Here is a 24,732-nt window from a genome sequence, read left to right on the forward strand (position 1 = left end):
AGGTGGCGGGGGGGGGGGGGGGGGGCGCGGGCGTGTGTGGAGAAAGGCTGTGGCGCGGGGAGGACGGGTGCGTTTGTCCGGCGGGCCAAAAGGCTGGCTTGTCAGGAGTGGGATTCGAACCCACGCCTCCAGGGGAGACTGCGACCTGAACGCAGCGCCTTAGACCGCTCGGCCATCCTGACGGCGGGCCTGGGCGGGCGCGTGGCCGCTCGCCTGGCTGAGACCCGACGCGGCGCGAGCCCCGGCGCCCGTGGCGGGCCGCGCGGTGCGCCGCGCCAGGCAGGCAGGCATGCAGGCAGGCAGGCAGGCAGGCGGCCGTCTGGTGTGGGTGAGCGACGGGGCCGGCCGAGGCGCCCGGCTGCGCCGCCGGTCGCGCCCCGGACCCAGCCCGGCCCTTGGCGGGCCGTCCCCTCCTCACCCGCGCCCCTCCTCGCCAGACGCGGGCCGGCGCGCGCCCACCGTGTCCTCGCAGCCTCGCTTGCCTTCTCGGACCCCCTTCTCCCGGCGGAATGGCCGCGTTGGAGGCAAGAGGCGGCGCGCACGAGGAGTGTCCAGTGCCCCGGGGGGGCCGGGTCCGTGTCGGGGTCGCGGGCCGCCTCTGTGACTGAGGCGGTTGGTTTGGTGGGCGGTCGGGTCGGGGCCCGTGGTGGGCACGGGGAGGCGTGGGCAGGCAGCCCGAGAGCCCGAGAGGGGCCGGGCGGCAGGGCGGTCGCCGCCGTCCTCGTTAGTATAGTGGTGAGTATCCCCGCCTGTCACGCGGGAGACCGGGGTTCGATTCCCCGACGGGGAGGCAACACAGCCTTTTTGGTGGCCGCGGTGGCGCTCTGTCCTGCCGCCTGGCCCCCAAGGGCCCTTCGTCTCCTCCGTCCGCCTTTGGACCAGGCGCCTGGCCACCGCCGACCCCCTCTACCGGTGCAGCCCTCCAGCCTGAGCCCTCTGTCGTCGCCGGGCGCTCGGTCGCCACGGCGGAGCGACGGCCTCCTTGGCCACCCCACGGCCTTGCCCGACCATAGCCGGATCTTGCGGCCCGCCCGCCCACAGGGGCTGCCTCAGTGGGCTCCTAGGCTCGCGACGCCCCCGCGGCGCGGCGCGACACAGCGCCGTGACGCCTGCAGGCGGCTGGCTCCCGTGTCCCCCTGTCGTCGTGGGAAGTGGCCTCGCCCAGCGCACGGTGGAGAAGGGCTTTGGCCAGCTGGCTGCTGGAAGCCGCGTGCCCCGCGTTGCCCCCCGGCGGTGAGGGCGGAGGCGTTCGCGGGCCGCGGCGGGGAGCGAACGGCCGGGGGACCGCAAGGCCGCGGGAGCGCCGCCCCGGGGCGGTGGGGCCGGTGGACCCCGGCCGCTGCGTAGAGCTGGCGCGGATGGGCTTGCTGGTGGGCTGCTGGTGGCGCCGGCGGCGGCGCAGAGCCTCCCGCTGACGGGGCGTCGGGGCAGGGATGCGGCGGCGGCGGCGGCGAGAGTGTGCTGGGGCGAGCCCGGGGCCGGCGTCTGGCGGCGGCCCGGGCTGAGCAGCGTTGGTGGTATAGTGGTGAGCATAGCTGCCTTCCAAGCAGTTGACCCGGGTTCGATTCCCGGCCAACGCAGCGGGCCGACCTTTTGCTGAGGTCCGCCGCCCTCCCGGCAGGGGCGTTCGGGGCAGAGAGAGCTGGGAGCAGGGAGCCAGGCAGCTGGCGCGCGGCTTTGGGCGTGTGTGCGAGAAGCCGGTGGCGCGCGCAGTGTTTTGAGGCTGCTGAGAGCAAGACGGCCCGCCAGGGCAGGCGGACTGACAGGGCCGGCGGGCGGCTGGACTTGCCTTGCAAAGGCCGGGTGTGGGCACCACGGTGGCGCGGGCCGGCGGGACGGCGGGCGGCCCGGAGGCGCTGGGTTCGGCAGGAGCAGGCGAGGGCCGAACCCCGACGCTCCCTGGTGGTCTAGTGGTTAGGATTCGGCGCTCTCACCGCCGCGGCCCGGGTTCGATTCCCGGTCAGGGAAGCCTTTCTTCTTCCCCTCCGCCCGCCACCTGCCGATCTCCTCGCCGGCGACCCCACCACCCTTTTAGCCTACGCTTGCTCAGCGCTGCGACAGAGGCCCCGGGACCCTGCAGCTCCAGCCCAAGCGCGATTCAGGCCACCCCCGCCGTCCCCCGGGGCAAACCTTTTGGCCGCAGTGGCCACCTCGCGCCGCTTCCACCACGACCCGCCTGAGGCCTCCCAGCCCCAGCCCCCGCCCCCTCCCTCCTGAGGGGCGGCGGCTGCTGCCCCTGGTGGCAGCGGCGATGCTCCTGGGCTTGTGCTGGTTCTCCTGCTGGCAGTGGTGCTGGGGAGGAGGTGGGGTCGGACAGGGCGGGTGGGGGTAGGGGTCGGGGCGTGGGCTGTGGTGGTCGCCAGCGCGGGCCGGCAGCGGCCGCGGCGGTGGCCACAGCCGAGGACGAGCGAGGGGGATCTGGCTCTGGGAGTGGGGCCAGTGGCCACGGACACGCCTGCCTCCCCATGTCCCGCATGCCAGCCACCTCTCTGGGCGGCTTGGCCATTGAGTGCCAGGTCCCGGGCTGGCTGCGACTCCCGTGCGCCGCTGGTGACTCCAAGAGGGTTCTGGTCCTGAGTGGGCTCTGGGAGGCGGACCTCGGCGCCCGGGAGGCATCGGTATCGATGGGTTCAGTCGCTCAGGGCACTGCAGCAGCCCAGGCTTCCCTGGCCATCACCAACTCCCGCAGCGTGCTCAAACTCAGGTCCAGCGAGTCGGCGATGCCGTCCAACCATCTCACCTTCTGGCGTGTCGTGTCGTCCCCGTCTCCTCCTGCCTTCCGTCGAGGTCTTTTCCAGGGAGTCAGTCCTTTGCGTCAGGTGGCCAGAGGACTGACTGAAGTGTCAGCTTCAGCCTCAGGGCTTCCAATGAATATTCAGGACTGATTTCCTCTAGGATTGACTGGTTGGATCTCCTGGCAGTCCAAGGGACTCTCAAGAGTCTTCTCCAACAGCGCAGTTCAAAAGCATCGCTTCTTCAGCGCTCAGCTTTCTTTATGCTGCAACTCTCACATCTGTCCGTGACTGCTGGACAGACCGTGGCTTTCACGAGATGGACCCTCGTGGCAGAGTCATGTCTCTGCTTTTCGACATGCTGTCTAGCTTGGTCAGAGCTTTTCTCCCAAGAGGCGGACGTCTTTTAATTTCATGGCCGCGGCCACCATCTGCAGTGATTTGGGGGAGCCCCCCCCCCCCACCTCAGTGAAGTCTCGCCCGGTTTCCATTGTTTCCCCATCTGTTTGCTATGAAGTGATGGGACCGGATGCCACGAGCTTAGTTTTCTGAATGTTGAGTTGGAAGCCAACTTTGTCATTTTCCTCTTTCACTTTCATCAAGAGGCTCTTGAGTTCTTCTTCGCTCTCCCCGAGGCAAAGGGGTGAAGACGAATGTGGGCCCGTGCTGCGAGTCACAGCACCGCGCGGGGGAAGTGAGGGAGCACGCAGGTCCCGGCGGGGCGGGCCGGCTGGGAAAACCCAGCCAACCAGCTGGGAGGTGGCAGATGCGCCCCAGGCAGTGATGCCGGCCAGGGTGGGCAAGCCGACCAACATGGTGTTTCCCTTGCCTGACCACAGCTCTCAATCCTCCCGGAGTGAGGCAAGGTTTACCAGATGTCCCTCCCCGACAACGAACCAAAGGTGGGCACCTGGCTGCACACACACACACACACACACACACACACACACACACACACAGAGCGCCCTGTTCCACGCACCCCTGCCCTAGATATGACATCTCCTACTTTGCCATTCTCTCCAATCTGTCTGTCCAGGATCAACTCCATCCCTCTCCACAGACTGTCATCGACGTCCCCAGGAACTCTCGCCGGGGGTCGTCGCCACCCACAATCTCCTCTTAGCCCAAGCTTCAGCCCGTCTATAACCCCAAAGGGTTTCACGACTGTTGAAGGACTGTGTCCTTTGGGGAGTGGGGGGGTGGGGGAGTGGACGGCCGACGAAGGGCACCAATCGTGCGGCGAGGGCGGCACGCTCGGGGGCGACGGGACAAAGCTGAGTCCCCTGGGCCAAAGGAGAACCTGTGGCCTGACGCGTGCTAGCCATCGCCGCAGGAGGTTTCCTCGACGCCCCTGCCGGGGCCGTGGGCGTCAGCGTGCGTGGGTGAGAGTGCGGGACGAAGCTGCCTGGGGCCATGGCTGGTGGGTGCCCCCACGAGGATCAGGGACCGGGGCAGAGCCATCGCAGGGAGAGGGGGCGGCAGCGAGCCGGGTGCGGGGAGGCAGGCCCAGGGGTGCTTGGGCGTGGCGTCTGCGTGGAGGGCCGGCGGGAAGGGGAGGCATGGGACTCGCGGGGACCTGGCCGAGAGATGGGCCGGCCACTCGAGCAGGGCCTCTGCAGAAGCATGGAGGCGGTGGCGACGCCGTGCCAGGCACCCGTGTGAGGCTGGGACAGGTCTGCGGTCGGGGTGGGCAGGTGGCAGGGGTGGGTCTGCGGAGCTGGAGGCAGGCCCGCACTGGTGAACGCCAGGGCAGGGGAGGGTGTGTGAGAGATGGCCCGGGGCTGCAGGGGGACGGTGGAGGGTAGATGGGGCCCGAGCCTGGGGCCTGGCGGGAGAGGCAGAGGGCAGGCGGTGACCCTGAGGGGGCTGTGGCGTGAGGGAGGTGGTGGGAGAGCACGCCGTGTGGGCGGGCTGGCGGGTGAGCGTGCGTGCCACCCTGGCGCGCGGTGCCGCAGGTTGCTCAGGCTCGGCGGTGGGCTGGGGCTCCGGGCGCTGGCTAGCACGCTGGCAAGCGAGCCACAGAAACGGAGCGCCAGACGGGGGCCAGACCCGGTCGGAACAGGGTGGGCCCACCGTCCCGCCCCAGAGACCCAAGTCCCCACTCATCAGGACCAGATGTCCAGTCTCGGGTGTGCCATTGCTGGGGGATCAGGGTGGGATGGTGGGTGGTGGTTGGCAGCGGGGATGCCTGGGGTTTCATGAGGACCAAAGAGAGCTCCCATCTGACCGAGCACACCCCGTCCTGGGTACACACCCGCAGAGAACTAACCTCGGAGAGGTCTAAAGGTCCGTACTCGCCCTGCACACTGCAGCACTACTTGCCATAGCCACGACACGGAAGAAACCCCAGTGCCCATCCTCGAACGGCGGGCCCAAGAAGACGTGGCATAGATGTCCCAAGGAACGATCACTCGGTCCTAAAGAGAAAAGGAAAGGATTGCCATTTGTCACAAGCAATGATGGACCTAGAGACTCTTAGACTTGGTGAAGAACGTCAGACCGAGTTGGACAGAAGCATGTGGAACGTGTAAAAGAATACAAAACGAACCTATTTGCCGAAGAGAGACCGGCTCACGCAGAAAACCGCCTTAGTGTAACGCAGGCGGAAGGGCAGCGGTGGAGGGATGACTCTGGAGCTGCAACGAACAGATACGCAGGACCGCCTATAATGGGAGACGCACCAAGGTTATCCAGTTCAACACAGGCAATAAGAGTCAGTACCCTGTAATAACCTCAAGCGGAAAAGAGTCTGAAAACATACATGAAATCTGAAATCTGTACCTGGGAAACAGAATCACGTTGCAGTCCATCGGAAAGGAGCACAATGTTGGAAATCCACTCTACTCGCACAACAACCGCTACTATGACTTTGGAGTGAGCTTTCAAAAGGACACGGAATACATAGGTAACTAAGTAAGCGGGAGACAGGCGAGCGGGGTCCGTATCCGTGAAAGGCTCAACTCTTCATTCAGAAAGGCACATGCAAACCCCACGGTCGTAGCAGCACCGTTTGCCGTAGCCAAGACGGGGAGAAACCCCTAGTGCCCATCCCCAGCGGCTCACCCACGGAGACGCGCTGTCAGAGAAAGGGAGAGGACGCGATGTCACTGAGCCGTCCACAAGAGTCACATAGTGTCACTGGCAGCAACAGCAGCCGGAGCTGCAGAATATGACCCTTGGTGAGGGGAGTCAAACAGACAAGGTCACAGATGGGTGGAATCGAAAGTGTGGTACACATTCATCCCTGTGCCAAGCAGCGACAGCCCCCGAGACACAGGAAAGCAGCTTCGGGCTTCCCAAGGGCAAAGTCAGGGACGGAGGGATGAATGAAGAGCCGGGCTCAACGGACATACCGTACTAGTGCTGAGTAGAAAGGAGACGACCAGCAAAGACACACAGGCTACCACAGGGAATAGGATGCAATCTCCTGTCACCCCCTGTAATGGAAAGCGATCTGAAAACATCATCCTACACACACAGGACGGAATCACGACGCTGTCCAGTGGAAACGGACACCACGGTGTAGACCAGCTACACTTCCAGAACAACATCTACTGCTCCCTGGAAGTCAATCCGTCGAGGATCCGTCCAGCAATAGGAAAAAGAAGAGCTTACGCTGTGATCCAGCAAACCCAATCCCGGGTACCCATCGGGAAAAGACATCACCCCTGATGGGAAGAGATGCAGGCATCCCCCAGGGTCATCGCAGCCCTCTGTGCCAGAGCCGAGACATGGGGAACGCCCAAGTGCCCGGCGGCACGAGAAGAAGAGGTATATGTGTACCGTGGAATATGACGCAGCCGTCAAGAAGGAGCGGCCATCGCCACGGGCCGCGACGCTGGACGGACCCACAGAAGGGTCCACTGAGTGAAGTGAGTCGGGTGGAGAGGGACAAAGCTCTGTGGACTCTGCCAACGAATGCAAATGAATCTATGTGCAAAGGGGAAAACGACCTTCAGACATAGAAAACGTCCATAGGGCTACCCAAGGGGAAAGGCAGCGGACGGACGAAGTTGGAGTCGGATCAAGAGAGAGGAACTAGTATACCTACAGGAGATGAGCAACAAAGCTTTCCTCTGTAGCATGAGATCTGTATTCGTATCTCGCCTTAACCCACACTGGAAAATCACCTGGAAAAGAACAGGGGACTGAATCACTGTGCCGTGCACCTGAGACTAACCCAGGAAAGTAAATCAGTTCTACTGGCGTTGGAAGAAGCAGAAAAAGGAACAGGCCAAGGGTTGGGGTCGGGGTTGGGGGGAGACGGGCCAGTGGGACAAAGGCAGAGGCGGGTTCCTTGACAAGAGTAGGATTTGGGATGGCTCATGGAGGAGGAACCGGGCTTGTGTGTGTGTGTGTGTGTGTGTGTGTGTGTTTGCGCGCGGGCGGGGGGGTGTGGAGTGGAGATGGGGGAGGTGGGGAGCAGGGGTGGGTGGAATGGGTGCGTTTGGGGGAGCAGGGGGATGGTGAGGGTGCAGGCTGAGGTGGTGTTACTGGCGGAGCAGGGCTGATGCTGAGGTGAGGCGGGCAAGAGGGTTCCAGGGGAGGGGGTGGTGTGTGAGGTGGTGAGGGTGTTGCGGTTGGAAACCGATCTGGGCCCAGGGCCGGGAGCGTGTGGACTTCTGCAGGAACTCCTCCTGCAAGATGATGCTCCAGGGACCCTCCAGGGAAAAGGGAGGTATCCTTGCCAGATGTGGCAACTTCCTTGCTCCTGGCTGTGCAAACGGAGGGTGATTGATTCTCGGGGTGTGGGGAGAGTGAGCCAGGGAGCTTGGAGACAGACGTTGGGAAAGGTGAAGAGGTGGGGCCGGCGGCTGCCAGGGGTGGGGTGTGCCTTCCAGCGCAATCCGTGAGCCACCGGCTGGGTCCGGGTGACGAAGCCAGCAACCACAAGGGAGGTGTCTGGGCACACGGGGGGCTGAGCCCGCAGGGCTTGGGGCCACAGCGGCTTGGCAGCAGGGCCGTGTGTGGGGGCGGGAGGGGTCGTGGGCAGCTGCGTGGGAGAGGCAGCGGGCGGCAGGTAGCAGCCAGCGGTTGCAGGAGCGCTCCCTTGAGCGCCTTGGAGCGGGCAGACCTAGCTCGGCTCTGGGACTGCAGTGCGGGACCAAAAGGGGACGCTGGGGTTGCATGGGCCGGGAATCGAACCCGGGCCTCCCGCGTGGCAGGCGAGAATTCTACCACTGAACCACCCATGCACCGGTGGCCGCCGCCGCCCGACGCCGCCCCAGAGGCGCTGGCCAACACCCGCCCGTCACTGCTCACCGCTCGCCCAGTGGGCATCTGTCTGCTCCATCGGAGCAGGAGACCACGGGCGGCCGACCTCAAAGCCAGGGTCCGGGCACGTGCAGGACCCCGGGGCGGCGGGCCGCCGGCCCACTCGGCCGGTCCCGCGCCTTCTGCGCCGACCACGGCCGCCGCGACGCTGTCGGTGTCGCCCGAGGGGGCCAGGAGCCGACGCCGTCTGCCCGGCGCCGGAACCCCAGGCGCAGGCAGGCGCTGCGTGGTCGCCGCGGCCGCGCGCCGACGTTCCTCTCAGCGACCTGCCGGGTCCCGACCCAAAACCCCTCTGGCGGGCTGGCTTTCCGGCAGGGGCGGGATGGAGCGTGCCATTGCGGGCGGGGGCCGGGACCCCGGGCTCGGCCTGTGCTGGATGCTCGCGAGCGCGGGAGCGCGACTCCCCGGGGCGCCCCCGCCGCCGCCCCGAGCGGCGCTCAGGCCCGAGGACCCAAAGGCGTGTGAGCCTGGCTCCTGCGCTCTGGCCGACGGCGCTCACCGGCGCTCCGCTCTGACAGGGTGGGTGGTGGTGGTGGTGAGGAGGGGCCCTTGGGCAGAGCGGCTCCTGGCTCGGGGACTGCCGGCTGAGGCAGGGAGCACGCCAGGCCGGGCTTGGCTCCGGCCCGGGCGGCGGCTTCCCCCCCGGGAACGGGCGCGGTGGCGCCGAGGGCCGGGGCGCGCGGGCTGGGCGCCTGTGGGTGGGCTGGACGGGCACGCAGGGCTTCCGCTCCCACGCCAGCCGAGCGCCCTTCCCGGGACGGGTTCGTGCACGGAAGGCCGGTGTTCGCCGGCCCGCAGCAAGGATGCGTGGCGCGCGTCCCGGGCGGGAGGCAGGCAGGTGTGGCCCGGCCGAGGCCGCAAGGCGGAGAAGCGTGGAGGGCACGCAGCAGCCCCCTGGCGGGCAAGGCGCGGGGGCTCGGCCGCCTGGGTGTGGCTGGGTGGCGCAGGCGGGCCGGCGGCGCGGGCGCGGGCGACAGGGTGCCGGCCGGAGGGAGAGCGGCCGGGGGCGGACGTGGAAGCAAGGCTGCGAGAGCGAGTTGGCCGTTCAGCAGGCAGAAGTCGCAGCGCCCGCGAAGCGAGGAGGGCTTGCCACCCGCCGCGGGGCCGCGCGCGTCGGCGCCGACGGGGGCGGGGCGGGGCGGGGTGGGGCCTTGCGAGTGGGAGGGTGGGCGAGGGTGCGCGAGGCGCAGGCGGGGAGGCCGGAAAAGCAGCAGCTGCAGCCGCAGCCAGCTGAGGAGGAAAGATGCGCTGAGAAGGACTGAAGGTTCCTGGTTGTGGGGTGCAGGTGGCGGGGGGGGGGGGGGGGGGGGCGCGGGCGTGTGTGGAGAAAGGCTGTGGCGCGGGGAGGACGGGTGCGTTTGTCCGGCGGGCCAAAAGGCTGGCTTGTCAGGAGTGGGATTCGAACCCACGCCTCCAGGGGAGACTGCGACCTGAACGCAGCGCCTTAGACCGCTCGGCCATCCTGACGGCGGGCCTGGGCGGGCGCGTGGCCGCTCGCCTGGCTGAGACCCGACGCGGCGCGAGCCCCGGCGCCCGTGGCGGGCCGCGCGGTGCGCCGCGCCAGGCAGGCAGGCATGCAGGCAGGCAGGCAGGCAGGCGGCCGTCTGTTGTGGGTGAGCGACGGGGCCGGCCGAGGCGCCCGGCTGCGCCGCCGGTCGCGCCCCGGACCCAGCCCGGCCCTTGGCGGGCCGTCCCCTCCTCACCCGCGCCCCTCCTCGCCAGACGCGGGCCGGCGCGCGCCCACCGTGTCCTCGCAGCCTCGCTTGCCTTCTCGGACCCCCTTCTCCCGGCGGAATGGCCGCGTTGGAGGCAAGAGGCGGCGCGCACGAGGAGTGTCCAGTGCCCCGGGGGGGCCGGGTCCGTGTCGGGGTCGCGGGCCGCCTCTGTGACTGAGGCGGTTGGTTTGGTGGGCGGTCGGGTCGGGGCCCGTGGTGGGCACGGGGAGGCGTGGGCAGGCAGCCCGAGAGCCCGAGAGGGGCCGGGCGGCAGGGCGGTCGCCGCCGTCCTCGTTAGTATAGTGGTGAGTATCCCCGCCTGTCACGCGGGAGACCGGGGTTCGATTCCCCGACGGGGAGGCAACACAGCCTTTTTGGTGGCCGCGGTGGCGCTCTGTCCTGCCGCCTGGCCCCCAAGGGCCCTTCGTCTCCTCCGTCCGCCTTTGGACCAGGCGCCTGGCCACCGCCGACCCCCTCTACCGGTGCAGCCCTCCAGCCTGAGCCCTCTGTCGTCGCCGGGCGCTCGGTCGCCACGGCGGAGCGACGGCCTCCTTGGCCACCCCACGGCCTTGCCCGACCATAGCCGGATCTTGCGGCCCGCCCGCCCACAGGGGCTGCCTCAGTGGGCTCCTAGGCTCGCGACGCCCCCGCGGCGCGGCGCGGCACAGCGCCGTGACGCCTGCAGGCGGCTGGCTCCCGTGTCCCCCTGTCGTCGTGGGAAGTGGCCTCGCCCAGCGCACGGTGGAGAAGGGCTTTGGCCAGCTGGCTGCTGGAAGCCGCGTGCCCCGCGTTGCCCCCCGGCGGTGAGGGCGGAGGCGTTCGCGGGCCGCGGCGGGGAGCGAACGGCCGGGGGACCGCAAGGCCGCGGGAGCGCCGCCCCGGGGCGGTGGGGCCGGTGGACCCCGGCCGCTGCGTAGAGCTGGCGCGGATGGGCTTGCTGGTGGGCTGCTGGTGGCGCCGGCGGCGGCGCAGAGCCTCCCGCTGACGGGGCGTCGGGGCAGGGATGCGGCGGCGGCGGCGGCGAGAGTGTGCTGGGGCGAGCCCGGGGCCGGCGTCTGGCGGCGGCCCGGGCTGAGCAGCGTTGGTGGTATAGTGGTGAGCATAGCTGCCTTCCAAGCAGTTGACCCGGGTTCGATTCCCGGCCAACGCAGCGGGCCGACCTTTTGCTGAGGTCCGCCGCCCTCCCGGCAGGGGCGTTCGGGGCAGAGAGAGCTGGGAGCAGGGAGCCAGGCAGCTGGCGCGCGGCTTTGGGCGTGTGTGCGAGAAGCCGGTGGCGCGCGCAGTGTTTTGAGGCTGCTGAGAGCAAGACGGCCCGCCAGGGCAGGCGGACTGACAGGGCCGGCGGGCGGCTGGACTTGCCTTGCAAAGGCCGGGTGTGGGCACCACGGTGGCGCGGGCCGGCGGGACGGCGGGCGGCCCGGAGGCGCTGGGTTCGGCAGGAGCAGGCGAGGGCCGAACCCCGACGCTCCCTGGTGGTCTAGTGGTTAGGATTCGGCGCTCTCACCGCCGCGGCCCGGGTTCGATTCCCGGTCAGGGAAGCCTTTCTTCTTCCCCTCCGCCCGCCACCTGCCGATCTCCTCGCCGGCGACCCCACCACCCTTTTAGCCTACGCTTGCTCAGCGCTGCGACAGAGGCCCCGGGACCCTGCAGCTCCAGCCCAAGCGCGATTCAGGCCACCCCCGCCGTCCCCCGGGGCAAACCTTTTGGCCGCAGTGGCCACCTCGCGCCGCTTCCACCACGACCCGCCTGAGGCCTCCCAGCCCCAGCCCCCGCCCCCTCCCTCCTGAGGGGCGGCGGCTGCTGCCCCTGGTGGCAGCGGCGATGCTCCTGGGCTTGTGCTGGTTCTCCTGCTGGCAGTGGTGCTGGGGAGGAGGTGGGGTCGGACAGGGCGGGTGGGGGTAGGGGTCGGGGCGTGGGCTGTGGTGGTCGCCAGCGCGGGCCGGCAGCGGCCGCGGCGGTGGCCACAGCCGAGGACGAGCGAGGGGGATCTGGCTCTGGGAGTGGGGCCAGTGGCCACGGACACGCCTGCCTCCCCATGTCCCGCATGCCAGCCACCTCTCTGGGCGGCTTGGCCATTGAGTGCCAGGTCCCGGGCTGGCTGCGACTCCCGTGCGCCGCTGGTGACTCCAAGAGGGTTCTGGTCCTGAGTGGGCTCTGGGAGGCGGACCTCGGCGCCCGGGAGGCATCGGTATCGATGGGTTCAGTCGCTCAGGGCACTGCAGCAGCCCAGGCTTCCCTGGCCATCACCAACTCCCGCAGCGTGCTCAAACTCAGGTCCAGCGAGTCGGCGATGCCGTCCAACCATCTCACCTTCTGGCGTGTCGTGTCGTCCCCGTCTCCTCCTGCCTTCCGTCGAGGTCTTTTCCAGGGAGTCAGTCCTTTGCGTCAGGTGGCCAGAGGACTGACTGAAGTGTCAGCTTCAGCCTCAGGGCTTCCAATGAATATTCAGGACTGATTTCCTCTAGGATTGACTGGTTGGATCTCCTGGCAGTCCAAGGGACTCTCAAGAGTCTTCTCCAACAGCGCAGTTCAAAAGCATCGCTTCTTCAGCGCTCAGCTTTCTTTATGCTGCAACTCTCACATCTGTCCGTGACTGCTGGACAGACCGTGGCTTTCACGAGATGGACCCTCGTGGCAGAGTCATGTCTCTGCTTTTCGACATGCTGTCTAGCTTGGTCAGAGCTTTTCTCCCAAGAGGCGGACGTCTTTTAATTTCATGGCCGCGGCCACCATCTGCAGTGATTTGGGGGAGCCCCCCCCCCCCCACCTCAGTGAAGTCTCGCCCGGTTTCCATTGTTTCCCCATCTGTTTGCTATGAAGTGATGGGACCGGATGCCACGAGCTTAGTTTTCTGAATGTTGAGTTGGAAGCCAACTTTGTCATTTTCCTCTTTCACTTTCATCAAGAGGCTCTTGAGTTCTTCTTCGCTCTCCCCGAGGCAAAGGGGTGAAGACGAATGTGGGCCCGTGCTGCGAGTCACAGCACCGCGCGGGGGAAGTGAGGGAGCACGCAGGTCCCGGCGGGGCGGGCCGGCTGGGAAAACCCAGCCAACCAGCTGGGAGGTGGCAGATGCGCCCCAGGCAGTGATGCCGGCCAGGGTGGGCAAGCCGACCAACATGGTGTTTCCCTTGCCTGACCACAGCTCTCAATCCTCCCGGAGTGAGGCAAGGTTTACCAGATGTCCCTCCCCGACAACGAACCAAAGGTGGGCACCTGGCTGCACACACACACACACACACACACACACACACACACACACACAGAGCGCCCTGTTCCACGCACCCCTGCCCTAGATATGACATCTCCTACTTTGCCATTCTCTCCAATCTGTCTGTCCAGGATCAACTCCATCCCTCTCCACAGACTGTCATCGACGTCCCCAGGAACTCTCGCCGGGGGTCGTCGCCACCCACAATCTCCTCTTAGCCCAAGCTTCAGCCCGTCTATAACCCCAAAGGGTTTCACGACTGTTGAAGGACTGTGTCCTTTGGGGAGTGGGGGGGTGGGGGAGTGGACGGCCGACGAAGGGCACCAATCGTGCGGCGAGGGCGGCACGCTCGGGGGCGACGGGACAAAGCTGAGTCCCCTGGGCCAAAGGAGAACCTGTGGCCTGACGCGTGCTAGCCATCGCCGCAGGAGGTTTCCTCGACGCCCCTGCCGGGGCCGTGGGCGTCAGCGTGCGTGGGTGAGAGTGCGGGACGAAGCTGCCTGGGGCCATGGCTGGTGGGTGCCCCCACGAGGATCAGGGACCGGGGCAGAGCCATCGCAGGGAGAGGGGGCGGCAGCGAGCCGGGTGCGGGGAGGCAGGCCCAGGGGTGCTTGGGCGTGGCGTCTGCGTGGAGGGCCGGCGGGAAGGGGAGGCATGGGACTCGCGGGGACCTGGCCGAGAGATGGGCCGGCCACTCGAGCAGGGCCTCTGCAGAAGCATGGAGGCGGTGGCGACGCCGTGCCAGGCACCCGTGTGAGGCTGGGACAGGTCTGCGGTCGGGGTGGGCAGGTGGCAGGGGTGGGTCTGCGGAGCTGGAGGCAGGCCCGCACTGGTGAACGCCAGGGCAGGGGAGGGTGTGTGAGAGATGGCCCGGGGCTGCAGGGGGACGGTGGAGGGTAGATGGGGCCCGAGCCTGGGGCCTGGCGGGAGAGGCAGAGGGCAGGCGGTGACCCTGAGGGGGCTGTGGCGTGAGGGAGGTGGTGGGAGAGCACGCCGTGTGGGCGGGCTGGCGGGTGAGCGTGCGTGCCACCCTGGCGCGCGGTGCCGCAGGTTGCTCAGGCTCGGCGGTGGGCTGGGGCTCCGGGCGCTGGCTAGCACGCTGGCAAGCGAGCCACAGAAACGGAGCGCCAGACGGGGGCCAGACCCGGTCGGAACAGGGTGGGCCCACCGTCCCGCCCCAGAGACCCAAGTCCCCACTCATCAGGACCAGATGTCCAGTCTCGGGTGTGCCATTGCTGGGGGATCAGGGTGGGATGGTGGGTGGTGGTTGGCAGCGGGGATGCCTGGGGTTTCATGAGGACCAAAGAGAGCTCCCATCTGACCGAGCACACCCCGTCCTGGGTACACACCCGCAGAGAACTAACCTCGGAGAGGTCTAAAGGTCCGTACTCGCCCTGCACACTGCAGCACTACTTGCCATAGCCACGACACGGAAGAAACCCCAGTGCCCATCCTCGAACGGCGGGCCCAAGAAGACGTGGCATAAGATGTCCCAAGGAACGATCACTCGGTCCTAAAGAGAAAAGGAAAGGATTGCCATTTGTCACAAGCAATGATGGACCTAGAGACTCTTAGACTTGGTGAAGAACGTCAGACCGAGTTGGACAGAAGCATGTGGAACGTGTAAAAGAATACAAAACGAACCTATTTGCCGAAGAGAGACCGGCTCACGCAGAAAACCGCCTTAGTGTAACGCAGGCGGAAGGGCAGCGGTGGAGGGATGACTCTGGAGCTGCAACGAACAGATACGCAGGACCGCCTATAATGGGAGACGCACCAAGGTTATCCAGTTCAACACAGGCAATAAGAGTCAGTACCCTGTAATAACCTCAAGCGGAAAAGAGTCTGAAAACATACATGAAATCTGAAATCTGTACCTGGGAAACAGAATCACGTTGCAGTCCATCGGAAAGGAGCACAATGTTGGAAATCCACTCTACTCGCACAACAACCGCTACTATGACTTTGGAGTGAGCTTTCAAAAGGACACGGAATACATAGGTAACTAAGTAAGCGGGAGACAGGCGAGCGGGGTCCGTATCCGTGAAAGGCTCAACTCTTCATTCAGAAAGGCACATGCAAACCCCACGGTCGTAGCAGCACCGTTTGCCGTAGCCAAGACGGGGAGAAACCCCTAGTGCCCATCCCCAGCGGCTCACCCACGGAGACGCGCTGTCAGAGAAAGGGAGAGGACACGATGTCACTGAGCCGTCCACAAGAGTCACATAGTGTCACTGGCAGCAACAGCAGCCGGAGCTGCAGAATATGACCCTTGGTGAGGGGAGTCAAACAGACAAGGTCACAGATGGGTGGAATCGAAAGTGTGGTACACATTCATCCCTGTGCCAAGCAGCGACAGCCCCCGAGACACAGGAAAGCAGCTTCGGGCTTCCCAAGGGCAAAGTCAGGGACGGAGGGATGAATGAAGAGCCGGGCTCAACGGACATACCGTACTAGTGCTGAGTAGAAAGGAGACGACCAGCAAAGACACACAGGCTACCACAGGGAATAGGATGCAATCTCCTGTCACCCCCTGTAATGGAAAGCGATCTGAAAACATCATCCTACACACACAGGACGGAATCACGACGCTGTCCAGCGGAAACGGACACCACGGTGTAGACCAGCTACACTTCCAGAACAACATCTACTGCTCCCTGGAAGTCAATCCGTCGAGGATCCGTCCAGCAATAGGAAAAAGAAGAGCTTACGCTGTGATCCAGCAAACCCAATCCCGGGTACCCATCGGGAAAAGACATCACCCCTGATGGGAAGAGATGCAGGCATCCCCCAGGGTCATCGCAGCCCTCTGTGCCAGAGCCGAGACATGGGGAACGCCCAAGTGCCCGGCGGCACGAGAAGAAGAGGTATATGTGTACCGTGGAATATGACGCAGCCGTCAAGAAGGAGCGGCCATCGCCACGGGCCGCGACGCTGGACGGACCCACAGAAGGGTCCACTGAGTGAAGTGAGTCGGGTGGAGAGGGACAAAGCTCTGTGGACTCTGCCAACGAATGCAAATGAATCTATGTGCAAAGGGGAAAACGACCTTCAGACATAGAAAACGTCCATAGGGCTACCCAAGGGGAAAGGCAGCGGACGGACGAAGTTGGAGTCGGATCAAGAGAGAGGAACTAGTATACCTACAGGAGATGAGCAACAAAGCTTTCCTCTGTAGCATGAGATCTGTATTCGTATCTCGCCTTAACCCACACTGGAAAATCACCTGGAAAAGAACAGGGGACTGAATCACTGTGCCGTGCACCTGAGACTAACCCAGGAAAGTAAATCAGTTCTACTGGCGTTGGAAGAAGCAGAAAAAGGAACAGGCCAAGGGTTGGGGTCGGGGTTGGGGGGAGACGGGCCAGTGGGACAAAGGCAGAGGCGGGTTCCTTGACAAGAGTAGGATTTGGGATGGCTCATGGAGGAGGAACCGGGCTTGTGTGTGTGTGTGTGTGTGTGTGTGTGTGTGTGTTTGCGCGCGGGCGGGGGGGTGTGGAGTGGAGATGGGGGAGGTGGGGAGCAGGGGTGGGTGGAATGGGTGCGTTTGGGGGAGCAGGGGGATGGTGAGGGTGCAGGCTGAGGTGGTGTTACTGGCGGAGCAGGGCTGATGCTGAGGTGAGGCGGGCAAGAGGGTTCCAGGGGAGGGGGTGGTGTGTGAGGTGGTGAGGGTGTTGCGGTTGGAAACCGATCTGGGCCCAGGGCCGGGAGCGTGTGGACTTCTGCAGGAACTCCTCCTGCAAGATGATGCTCCAGGGACCCTCCAGGGAAAAGGGAGGTATCCTTGCCAGATGTGGCAACTTCCTTGCTCCTGGCTGTGCAAACGGAGGGTGATTGATTCTCGGGGTGTGGGGAGAGTGAGCCAGGGAGCTTGGAGACAGACGTTGGGAAAGGTGAAGAGGTGGGGCCGGCGGCTGCCAGAGGTGGGGTGTGCCTTCCAGCGCAATCCGTGAGCCACCGGCTGGGTCCGGGTGACGAAGCCAGCAACCACAAGGGAGGTGTCTGGGCACACGGGGGGCTGAGCCCGCAGGGCTTGGGGCCACAGCGGCTTGGCAGCAGGGCCGTGTGTGGGGGCGGGAGGGGTCGTGGGCAGCTGCGTGGGAGAGGCAGCGGGCGGCAGGTAGCAGCCAGCGGTTGCAGGAGCGCTCCCTTGAGCGCCTTGGAGCGGGCAGACCTAGCTCGGCTCTGGGACTGCAGTGCGGGACCAAAAGGGGACGCTGGGGTTGCATGGGCCGGGAATCGAACCCGGGCCTCCCGCGTGGCAGGCGAGAATTCTACCACTGAACCACCCATGCACCGGTGGCCGCCGCCGCCCGACGCCGCCCCAGAGGCGCTGGCCAACACCCGCCCGTCACTGCTCACCGCTCGCCCAGTGGGCATCTGTCTGCTCCATCGGAGCAGGAGACCACGGGCGGCCGACCTCAAAGCCAGGGTCCGGGCACGTGCAGGACCCCGGGGCGGCGGGCCGCCGGCCCACTCGGCCGGTCCCGCGCCTTCTGCGCCGACCACGGCCGCCGCGACGCTGTCGGTGTCGCCCGAGGGGGCCAGGAGCCGACGCCGTCTGCCCGGCGCCGGAACCCCAGGCGCAGGCAGGCGCTGCGTGGTCGCCGCGGCCGCGCGCCGACGTTCCTCTCAGCGACCTGCCGGGTCCCGACCCAAAACCCCTCTGGCGGGCTGGCTTTCCGGCAGGGGCGGGATGGAGCGTGCCATTGCGGGCGGGGGCCGGGACCCCGGGCTCGGCCTGTGCTGGATGCTCGCGAGCGCGGGAGCGCGACTCCCCGGGGCGCCCCCGCCGCCGCCCCGAGCGGCGCTCAGGCCCGAGGACCCAAAGGCGTGTGAGCCTGGCTCCTGCGCTCTGGCCGACGGCGCTCACCGGCGCTCCGCTCTGACAGGGTGGGTGGTGGTGGTGGTGAGGAGGGGCCCTTGGGCAGAGCGGCTCCTGGCTCGGGGACTGCCGGCTGAGGCAGGGAGCACGCCAGGCCGGGCTTGGCTCCGGCCCGGGCGGCGGCTTCCCCCCCGGGAACGGGCGCGGTGGCGCCGAGGGCCGGGGCGCGCGGGCTGGGCGCCTGTGGGTGGGCTGGACGGGCACGCAGGGCTTCCGCTCCCACGCCAGCCGAGCGCCCTTCCCGGGACGGGTTCGTGCACGGAAGGCCGGTGTTCGCCGGCCCGCAGCAAGGATGCGTGGCGCGCGTCCCGGGCGGGAGGCAGGCAGGTGTGGCCCGGCCGAGGCCGCAAGGCGGAGAAGCGTGGAGGGCACGCAGCAGCACCCTGGCGGGCAAGGCGCGGGGGCTCGGCCGCCTGGGTGTGGCTGGGTGGCGCAGGCGGGCCGGCGGCGCGGGCGCGGACGACAGGGTGCCGGCCGGAGGGAGAGCGGCCGGGGGCGGACGTGGAAGCAAGGCTGCGAGAGCGAGTTGGCCGTTCAGCAGGCAGAAGTCGCAGCGCCCGCGAAGCGAGGAGGGCTTGCCACCCGCCGCGGGGCCGCGCGCGTCGGCGCCGACGGGGGCGGGGCGGGGCGGGGTGGGGCCTTGCGAGTGGGAGGGTGGGCGAGGGTGCGCGAGGCGCAGGCGGGGAGGCCGGAAAAGCAGCAGCTGCAGCCGCAGCCAGCTGAGGAGGAAAGATGCGATGAGAAGGACTGAAGGTTCCTGGTTGTGGGGTGCAGGTGGCGGGGGGGGGGGGGGGGCGCGGGCGTGTGTGGAGAAAGGCTGTGGCGCGGGGAGGACGGGTGCGTTTGTCCGGCGGGCCAAAAGGCTGGCTTGTCAGGAGTGGGATTCGAACCCACGCCTCCAGGGGAGACTGCGACCTGAACGCAGCGCCTTAGACCGCTCGGCCATCCTGACGGCGGGCCTGGGCGGGCGCGTGGCCGCTCGCCTGGCTGAGACCCGACGCGGCGCGAGCCCCGGCGCCCGTGGCGGGCCGCGCGGTGCGCCGCGCCAGGCAGGCAGGCATGCAGGCAGGCAGGCAGGCAGGCGGCCGTCTGGTGTGGGTGAGCGACGGGGCCGGCCGAGGCGCCCGGCTGCGCCGCCGGTCGCGCCCCGGACCCAGCCCGGCCCTTGGCGGGCCGTCCCCTCCTCACCCGCGCCCCTCCTCGCCAGACGCGGGCCGGCGCGCGCCCACCGTGTCCTCGCAGCCTCGCTTGCCTTCTCGGACCCCCTTCTCCCGGCGGAATGGCCGCGTTGGAGGCAAGAGGCGGCGCGCACGAGGAGTGTCCAGTGCCCCGGGGGGGCCGGGTCCGTGTCGGGGTCGCGGGCCGCCTCTGTGACTGAGGCGGTTGGTTTGGTGGGCGGTCGGGTCGGGGCCCGTGGTGGGCACGGGGAGGCGTGGGCAGGCAGCCCGAGAGCCCGAGAGGGGCCGGGCGGCAGGGCGGTCGCCGCCGTCCTCGTTAGTATAGTGGTGAGTATCCCCGCCTGTCACGCGGGAGACCGGGGTTCGATTCCCCGACGGGGAGGCAACACAGCCTTTTTGGTGGCCGCGGTGGCGCTCTGTCCTGCCGCCTGGCCCCCAAGGGCCCTTCGTCTCCTCCGTCCGCCTTTGGACCAGGCGCCTGGCCACCGCCGACCCCCTCTACCGGTGCAGCCCTCCAGCCTGAGCCCTCTGTCGTCGCCGGGCGCTCGGTCGCCACGGCGGAGCGACGGCCTCCTTGGCCACCCCACGGCCTTGCCCGACCATAGCCGGATCTTGCGGCCCGCCCGCCCACAGGGGCTGCCTCAGTGGGCTCCTAGGCTCGCGACGCCCCCGCGGCGCGGCGCGACACAGCGCCGTGACGCCTGCAGGCGGCTGGCTCCCGTGTCCCCCTGTCGTCGTGGGAAGTGGCCTCGCCCAGCGCACGGTGGAGAAGGGCTTTGGCCAGCTGGCTGCTGGAAGCCGCGTGCCCCGCGTTGCCCCCCGGCGGTGAGGGCGGAGGCGTTCGCGGGCCGCGGCGGGGAGCGAACGGCCGGGGGACCGCAAGGCCGCGGGAGCGCCGCCCCGGGGCGGTGGGGCCGGTGGACCCCGGCCGCTGCGTAGAGCTGGCGCGGATGGGCTTGCTGGTGGGCTGCTGGTGGCGCCGGCGGCGGCGCAGAGCCTCCCGCTGACGGGGCGTCGGGGCAGGGATGCGGCGGCGGCGGCGGCGAGAGTGTGCTGGGGCGAGCCCGGGGCCGGCGTCTGGCGGCGGCCCGGGCTGAGCAGCGTTGGTGGTATAGTGGTGAGCATAGCTGCCTTCCAAGCAGTTGACCCGGGTTCGATTCCCGGCCAACGCAGCGGGCCGACCTTTTGCTGAGGTCCGCCGCCCTCCCGGCAGGGGCGTTCGGGGCAGAGAGAGCTGGGAGCAGGGAGCCAGGCAGCTGGCGCGCGGCTTTGGGCGTGTGTGCGAGAAGCCGGTGGCGCGCGCAGTGTTTTGAGGCTGCTGAGAGCAAGACGGCCCGCCAGGGCAGGCGGACTGACAGGGCCGGCGGGCGGCTGGACTTGCCTTGCAAAGGCCGGGTGTGGGCACCACGGTGGCGCGGGCCGGCGGGACGGCGGGCGGCCCGGAGGCGCTGGGTTCGGCAGGAGCAGGCGAGGGCCGAACCCCGACGCTCCCTGGTGGTCTAGTGGTTAGGATTCGGCGCTCTCACCGCCGCGGCCCGGGTTCGATTCCCGGTCAGGGAAGCCTTTCTTCTTCCCCTCCGCCCGCCACCTGCCGATCTCCTCGCCGGCGACCCCACCACCCTTTTAGCCTACGCTTGCTCAGCGCTGCGACAGAGGCCCCGGGACCCTGCAGCTCCAGCCCAAGCGCGATTCAGGCCACCCCCGCCGTCCCCCGGGGCAAACCTTTTGGCCGCAGTGGCCACCTCGCGCCGCTTCCACCACGACCCGCCTGAGGCCTCCCAGCCCCAGCCCCCGCCCCCTCCCTCCTGAGGGGCGGCGGCTGCTGCCCCTGGTGGCAGCGGCGATGCTCCTGGGCTTGTGCTGGTTCTCCTGCTGGCAGTGGTGCTGGGGAGGAGGTGGGGTCGGACAGGGCGGGTGGGGGTAGGGGTCGGGGCGTGGGCTGTGGTGGTCGCCAGCGCGGGCCGGCAGCGGCCGCGGCGGTGGCCACAGCCGAGGACGAGCGAGGGGGATCTGGCTCTGGGAGTGGGGCCAGTGGCCACGGACACGCCTGCCTCCCCATGTCCCGCATGCCAGCCACCTCTCTGGGCGGCTTGGCCATTGAGTGCCAGGTCCCGGGCTGGCTGCGACTCCCGTGCGCCGCTGGTGACTCCAAGAGGGTTCTGGTCCTGAGTGGGCTCTGGGAGGCGGACCTCGGCGCCCGGGAGGCATCGGTATCGATGGGTTCAGTCGCTCAGGGCACTGCAGCAGCCCAGGCTTCCCTGGCCATCACCAACTCCCGCAGCGTGCTCAAACTCAGGTCCAGCGAGTCGGCGATGCCGTCCAACCATCTCACCTTCTGGCGTGTCGTGTCGTCCCCGTCTCCTCCTGCCTTCCGTCGAGGTCTTTTCCAGGGAGTCAGTCCTTTGCGTCAGGTGGCCAGAGGACTGACTGAAGTGTCAGCTTCAGCCTCAGGGCTTCCAATGAATATTCAGGACTGATTTCCTCTAGGATTGACTGGTTGGATCTCCTGGCAGTCCAAGGGACTCTCAAGAGTCTTCTCCAACAGCGCAGTTCAAAAGCATCGCTTCTTCAGCGCTCAGCTTTCTTTATGCTGCAACTCTCACATCTGTCCGTGACTGCTGGACAGACCGTGGCTTTCACGAGATGGACCCTCGTGGCAGAGTCATGTCTCTGCTTTTCGACATGCTGTCTAGCTTGGTCAGAGCTTTTCTCCCAAGAGGCGGACGTCTTTTAATTTCATGGCCGCGGCCACCATCTGCAGTGATTTGGGGGAGCCCCCCCCCCCCCACCTCAGTGAAGTCTCGCCCGGTTTCCATTGTTTCCCCATCTGTTTGCTATGAAGTGATGGGACCGGATGCCACGAGCTTAGTTTTCTGAATGTTGAGTTGGAAGCCAACTTTGTCATTTTCCTCTTTCACTTTCATCAAGAGGCTCTTGAGTTCTTCTTCGCTCTCCCCGAGGCAAAGGGGTGAAGACGAATGTGGGCCCGTGCTGCGAGTCACAGCACCGCGCGGGGGAAGTGAGGGAGCACGCAGGTCCCGGCGGGGCGGGCCGGCTGGGAAAACCCAGCCAACCAGCTGGGAGGTGGCAGATGCGCCCCAGGCAGTGATGCCGGCCAGGGTGGGCAAGCCGACCAACATGGTGTTTCCCTTGCCTGACCACAGCTCTCAATCCTCCCGGAGTGAGGCAAGGTTTACCAGATGTCCCTCCCCGACAACGAACCAAAGGTGGGCACCTGGCTGCACACACACACACACACACACACACACACACACACACACAGAGCGCCCTGTTCCACGCACCCCTGCCCTAGATATGACATCTCCTACTTTGCCATTCTCTCCAATCTGTCTGTCCAGGATCAACTCCATCCCTCTCCACAGACTGTCATCGACGTCCCCAGGAACTCTCGCCGGGGGTCGTCGCCACCCACAATCTCCTCTTAGCCCAAGCTTCAGCCCGTCTATAACCCCAAAGGGTTTCACGACTGTTGAAGGACTGTGTCCTTTGGGGAGTGGGGGGGTGGGGGAGTGGACGGCCGACGAAGGGCACCAATCGTGCGGCGAGGGCGGCACGCTCGGGGGCGACGGGACAAAGCTGAGTCCCCTGGGCCAAAGGAGAACCTGTGGCCTGACGCGTGCTAGCCATCGCCGCAGGAGGTTTCCTCGACGCCCCTGCCGGGGCCGTGGGCGTCAGCGTGCGTGGGTGAGAGTGCGGGACGAAGCTGCCTGGGGCCATGGCTGGTGGGTGCCCCCACGAGGATCAGGGACCGGGGCAGAGCCATCGCAGGGAGAGGGGGCGGCAGCGAGCCGGGTGCGGGGAGGCAGGCCCAGGGGTGCTTGGGCGTGGCGTCTGCGTGGAGGGCCGGCGGGAAGGGGAGGCATGGGACTCGCGGGGACCTGGCCGAGAGATGGGCCGGCCACTCGAGCAGGGCCTCTGCAGAAGCATGGAGGCGGTGGCGACGCCGTGCCAGGCACCCGTGTGAGGCTGGGACAGGTCTGCGGTCGGGGTGGGCAGGTGGCAGGGGTGGGTCTGCGGAGCTGGAGGCAGGCCCGCACTGGTGAACGCCAGGGCAGGGGAGGGTGTGTGAGAGATGGCCCGGGGCTGCAGGGGGACGGTGGAGGGTAGATGGGGCCCGAGCCTGGGGCCTGGCGGGAGAGGCAGAGGGCAGGCGGTGACCCTGAGGGGGCTGTGGCGTGAGGGAGGTGGTGGGAGAGCACGCCGTGTGGGCGGGCTGGCGGGTGAGCGTGCGTGCCACCCTGGCGCGCGGTGCCGCAGGTTGCTCAGGCTCGGCGGTGGGCTGGGGCTCCGGGCGCTGGCTAGCACGCTGGCAAGCGAGCCACAGAAACGGAGCGCCAGACGGGGGCCAGACCCGGTCGGAACAGGGTGGGCCCACCGTCCCGCCCCAGAGACCCAAGTCCCCACTCATCAGGACCAGATGTCCAGTCTCGGGTGTGCCATTGCTGGGGGATCAGGGTGGGATGGTGGGTGGTGGTTGGCAGCGGGGATGCCTGGGGTTTCATGAGGACCAAAGAGAGCTCCCATCTGACCGAGCACACCCCGTCCTGGGTACACACCCGCAGAGAACTAACCTCGGAGAGGTCTAAAGGTCCGTACTCGCCCTGCACACTGCAGCACTACTTGCCATAGCCACGACACGGAAGAAACCCCAGTGCCCATCCTCGAACGGCGGGCCCAAGAAGACGTGGCATAAGATGTCCCAAGGAACGATCACTCGGTCCTAAAGAGAAAAGGAAAGGATTGCCATTTGTCACAAGCAATGATGGACCTAGAGACTCTTAGACTTGGTGAAGAACGTCAGACCGAGTTGGACAGAAGCATGTGGAACGTGTAAAAGAATACAAAACGAACCTATTTGCCGAAGAGAGACCGGCTCACGCAGAAAACCGCCTTAGTGTAACGCAGGCGGAAGGGCAGCGGTGGAGGGATGACTCTGGAGCTGCAACGAACAGATACGCAGGACCGCCTATAATGGGAGACGCACCAAGGTTATCCAGTTCAACACAGGCAATAAGAGTCAGTACCCTGTAATAACCTCAAGCGGAAAAGAGTCTGAAAACATACATGAAATCTGAAATCTGTACCTGGGAAACAGAATCACGTTGCAGTCCATCGGAAAGGAGCACAATGTTGGAAATCCACTCTACTCGCACAACAACCGCTACTATGACTTTGGAGTGAGCTTTCAAAAGGACACGGAATACATAGGTAACTAAGTAAGCGGGAGACAGGCGAGCGGGGTCCGTATCCGTGAAAGGCTCAACTCTTCATTCAGAAAGGCACATGCAAACCCCACGGTCGTAGCAGCACCGTTTGCCGTAGCCAAGACGGGGAGAAACCCCTAGTGCCCATCCCCAGCGGCTCACCCACGGAGACGCGCTGTCAGAGAAAGGGAGAGGACACGATGTCACTGAGCCGTCCACAAGAGTCACATAGTGTCACTGGCAGCAACAGCAGCCGGAGCTGCAGAATATGACCCTTGGTGAGGGGAGTCAAACAGACAAGGTCACAGATGGGTGGAATCGAAAGTGTGGTACACATTCATCCCTGTGCCAAGCAGCGACAGCCCCCGAGACACAGGAAAGCAGCTTCGGGCTTCCCAAGGGCAAAGTCAGGGACGGAGGGATGAATGAAGAGCCGGGCTCAACGGACATACCGTACTAGTGCTGAGTAGAAAGGAGACGACCAGCAAAGACACACAGGCTACCACAGGGAATAG

At 66.6% G+C, this 24,732-nt stretch overlaps 14 non-coding genes across 14 annotated transcripts; 9 read left to right on the forward strand and 5 right to left on the reverse strand.

The window, feature by feature from the left end:
- Window positions 1-99: 99 nt before the first annotated feature.
- TRNAL-CAG (transfer RNA leucine (anticodon CAG)) lies at window positions 100-182 on the reverse strand. The gene has a single exon. It is a non-coding gene; the product is annotated as a tRNA-Leu (tRNA).
- Window positions 183-718: 536 nt separating this feature from the next.
- Window positions 719-790, forward strand: TRNAD-GUC (transfer RNA aspartic acid (anticodon GUC)). Its single transcript has one exon. It is a non-coding gene; the product is annotated as a tRNA-Asp (tRNA).
- Window positions 791-1,508: 718 nt separating this feature from the next.
- TRNAG-UCC (transfer RNA glycine (anticodon UCC)) lies at window positions 1,509-1,580 on the forward strand. Its single transcript has one exon. It is a non-coding gene; the product is annotated as a tRNA-Gly (tRNA).
- A 316-nt stretch (window positions 1,581-1,896) lies between these two features.
- Window positions 1,897-1,968, forward strand: TRNAE-CUC (transfer RNA glutamic acid (anticodon CUC)). Its single transcript has one exon. It is a non-coding gene; the product is annotated as a tRNA-Glu (tRNA).
- A 5,888-nt stretch (window positions 1,969-7,856) lies between these two features.
- TRNAG-GCC (transfer RNA glycine (anticodon GCC)) lies at window positions 7,857-7,927 on the reverse strand. Its single transcript has one exon. It is a non-coding gene; the product is annotated as a tRNA-Gly (tRNA).
- A 1,463-nt stretch (window positions 7,928-9,390) lies between these two features.
- Window positions 9,391-9,473, reverse strand: TRNAL-CAG (transfer RNA leucine (anticodon CAG)). Its single transcript has one exon. It is a non-coding gene; the product is annotated as a tRNA-Leu (tRNA).
- A 536-nt stretch (window positions 9,474-10,009) lies between these two features.
- Window positions 10,010-10,081, forward strand: TRNAD-GUC (transfer RNA aspartic acid (anticodon GUC)). The gene has a single exon. It is a non-coding gene; the product is annotated as a tRNA-Asp (tRNA).
- Window positions 10,082-10,799: 718 nt separating this feature from the next.
- Window positions 10,800-10,871, forward strand: TRNAG-UCC (transfer RNA glycine (anticodon UCC)). Its single transcript has one exon. It is a non-coding gene; the product is annotated as a tRNA-Gly (tRNA).
- Window positions 10,872-11,187: 316 nt separating this feature from the next.
- TRNAE-CUC (transfer RNA glutamic acid (anticodon CUC)) lies at window positions 11,188-11,259 on the forward strand. The gene has a single exon. It is a non-coding gene; the product is annotated as a tRNA-Glu (tRNA).
- Window positions 11,260-17,153: 5,894 nt separating this feature from the next.
- On the reverse strand, window positions 17,154-17,224 carry TRNAG-GCC (transfer RNA glycine (anticodon GCC)). Its single transcript has one exon. It is a non-coding gene; the product is annotated as a tRNA-Gly (tRNA).
- A 1,459-nt stretch (window positions 17,225-18,683) lies between these two features.
- On the reverse strand, window positions 18,684-18,766 carry TRNAL-CAG (transfer RNA leucine (anticodon CAG)). Its single transcript has one exon. It is a non-coding gene; the product is annotated as a tRNA-Leu (tRNA).
- Window positions 18,767-19,302: 536 nt separating this feature from the next.
- On the forward strand, window positions 19,303-19,374 carry TRNAD-GUC (transfer RNA aspartic acid (anticodon GUC)). The gene has a single exon. It is a non-coding gene; the product is annotated as a tRNA-Asp (tRNA).
- A 718-nt stretch (window positions 19,375-20,092) lies between these two features.
- On the forward strand, window positions 20,093-20,164 carry TRNAG-UCC (transfer RNA glycine (anticodon UCC)). Its single transcript has one exon. It is a non-coding gene; the product is annotated as a tRNA-Gly (tRNA).
- Window positions 20,165-20,480: 316 nt separating this feature from the next.
- On the forward strand, window positions 20,481-20,552 carry TRNAE-CUC (transfer RNA glutamic acid (anticodon CUC)). The gene has a single exon. It is a non-coding gene; the product is annotated as a tRNA-Glu (tRNA).
- Window positions 20,553-24,732: the final 4,180 nt, after the last annotated feature.

The sequence above is a fragment of the Dama dama genome, unplaced genomic scaffold (assembly GCF_033118175.1).
Source record: "Dama dama isolate Ldn47 unplaced genomic scaffold, ASM3311817v1 ptg000432l, whole genome shotgun sequence".
Taxonomy (NCBI): domain Eukaryota; kingdom Metazoa; phylum Chordata; class Mammalia; order Artiodactyla; family Cervidae; genus Dama; species Dama dama.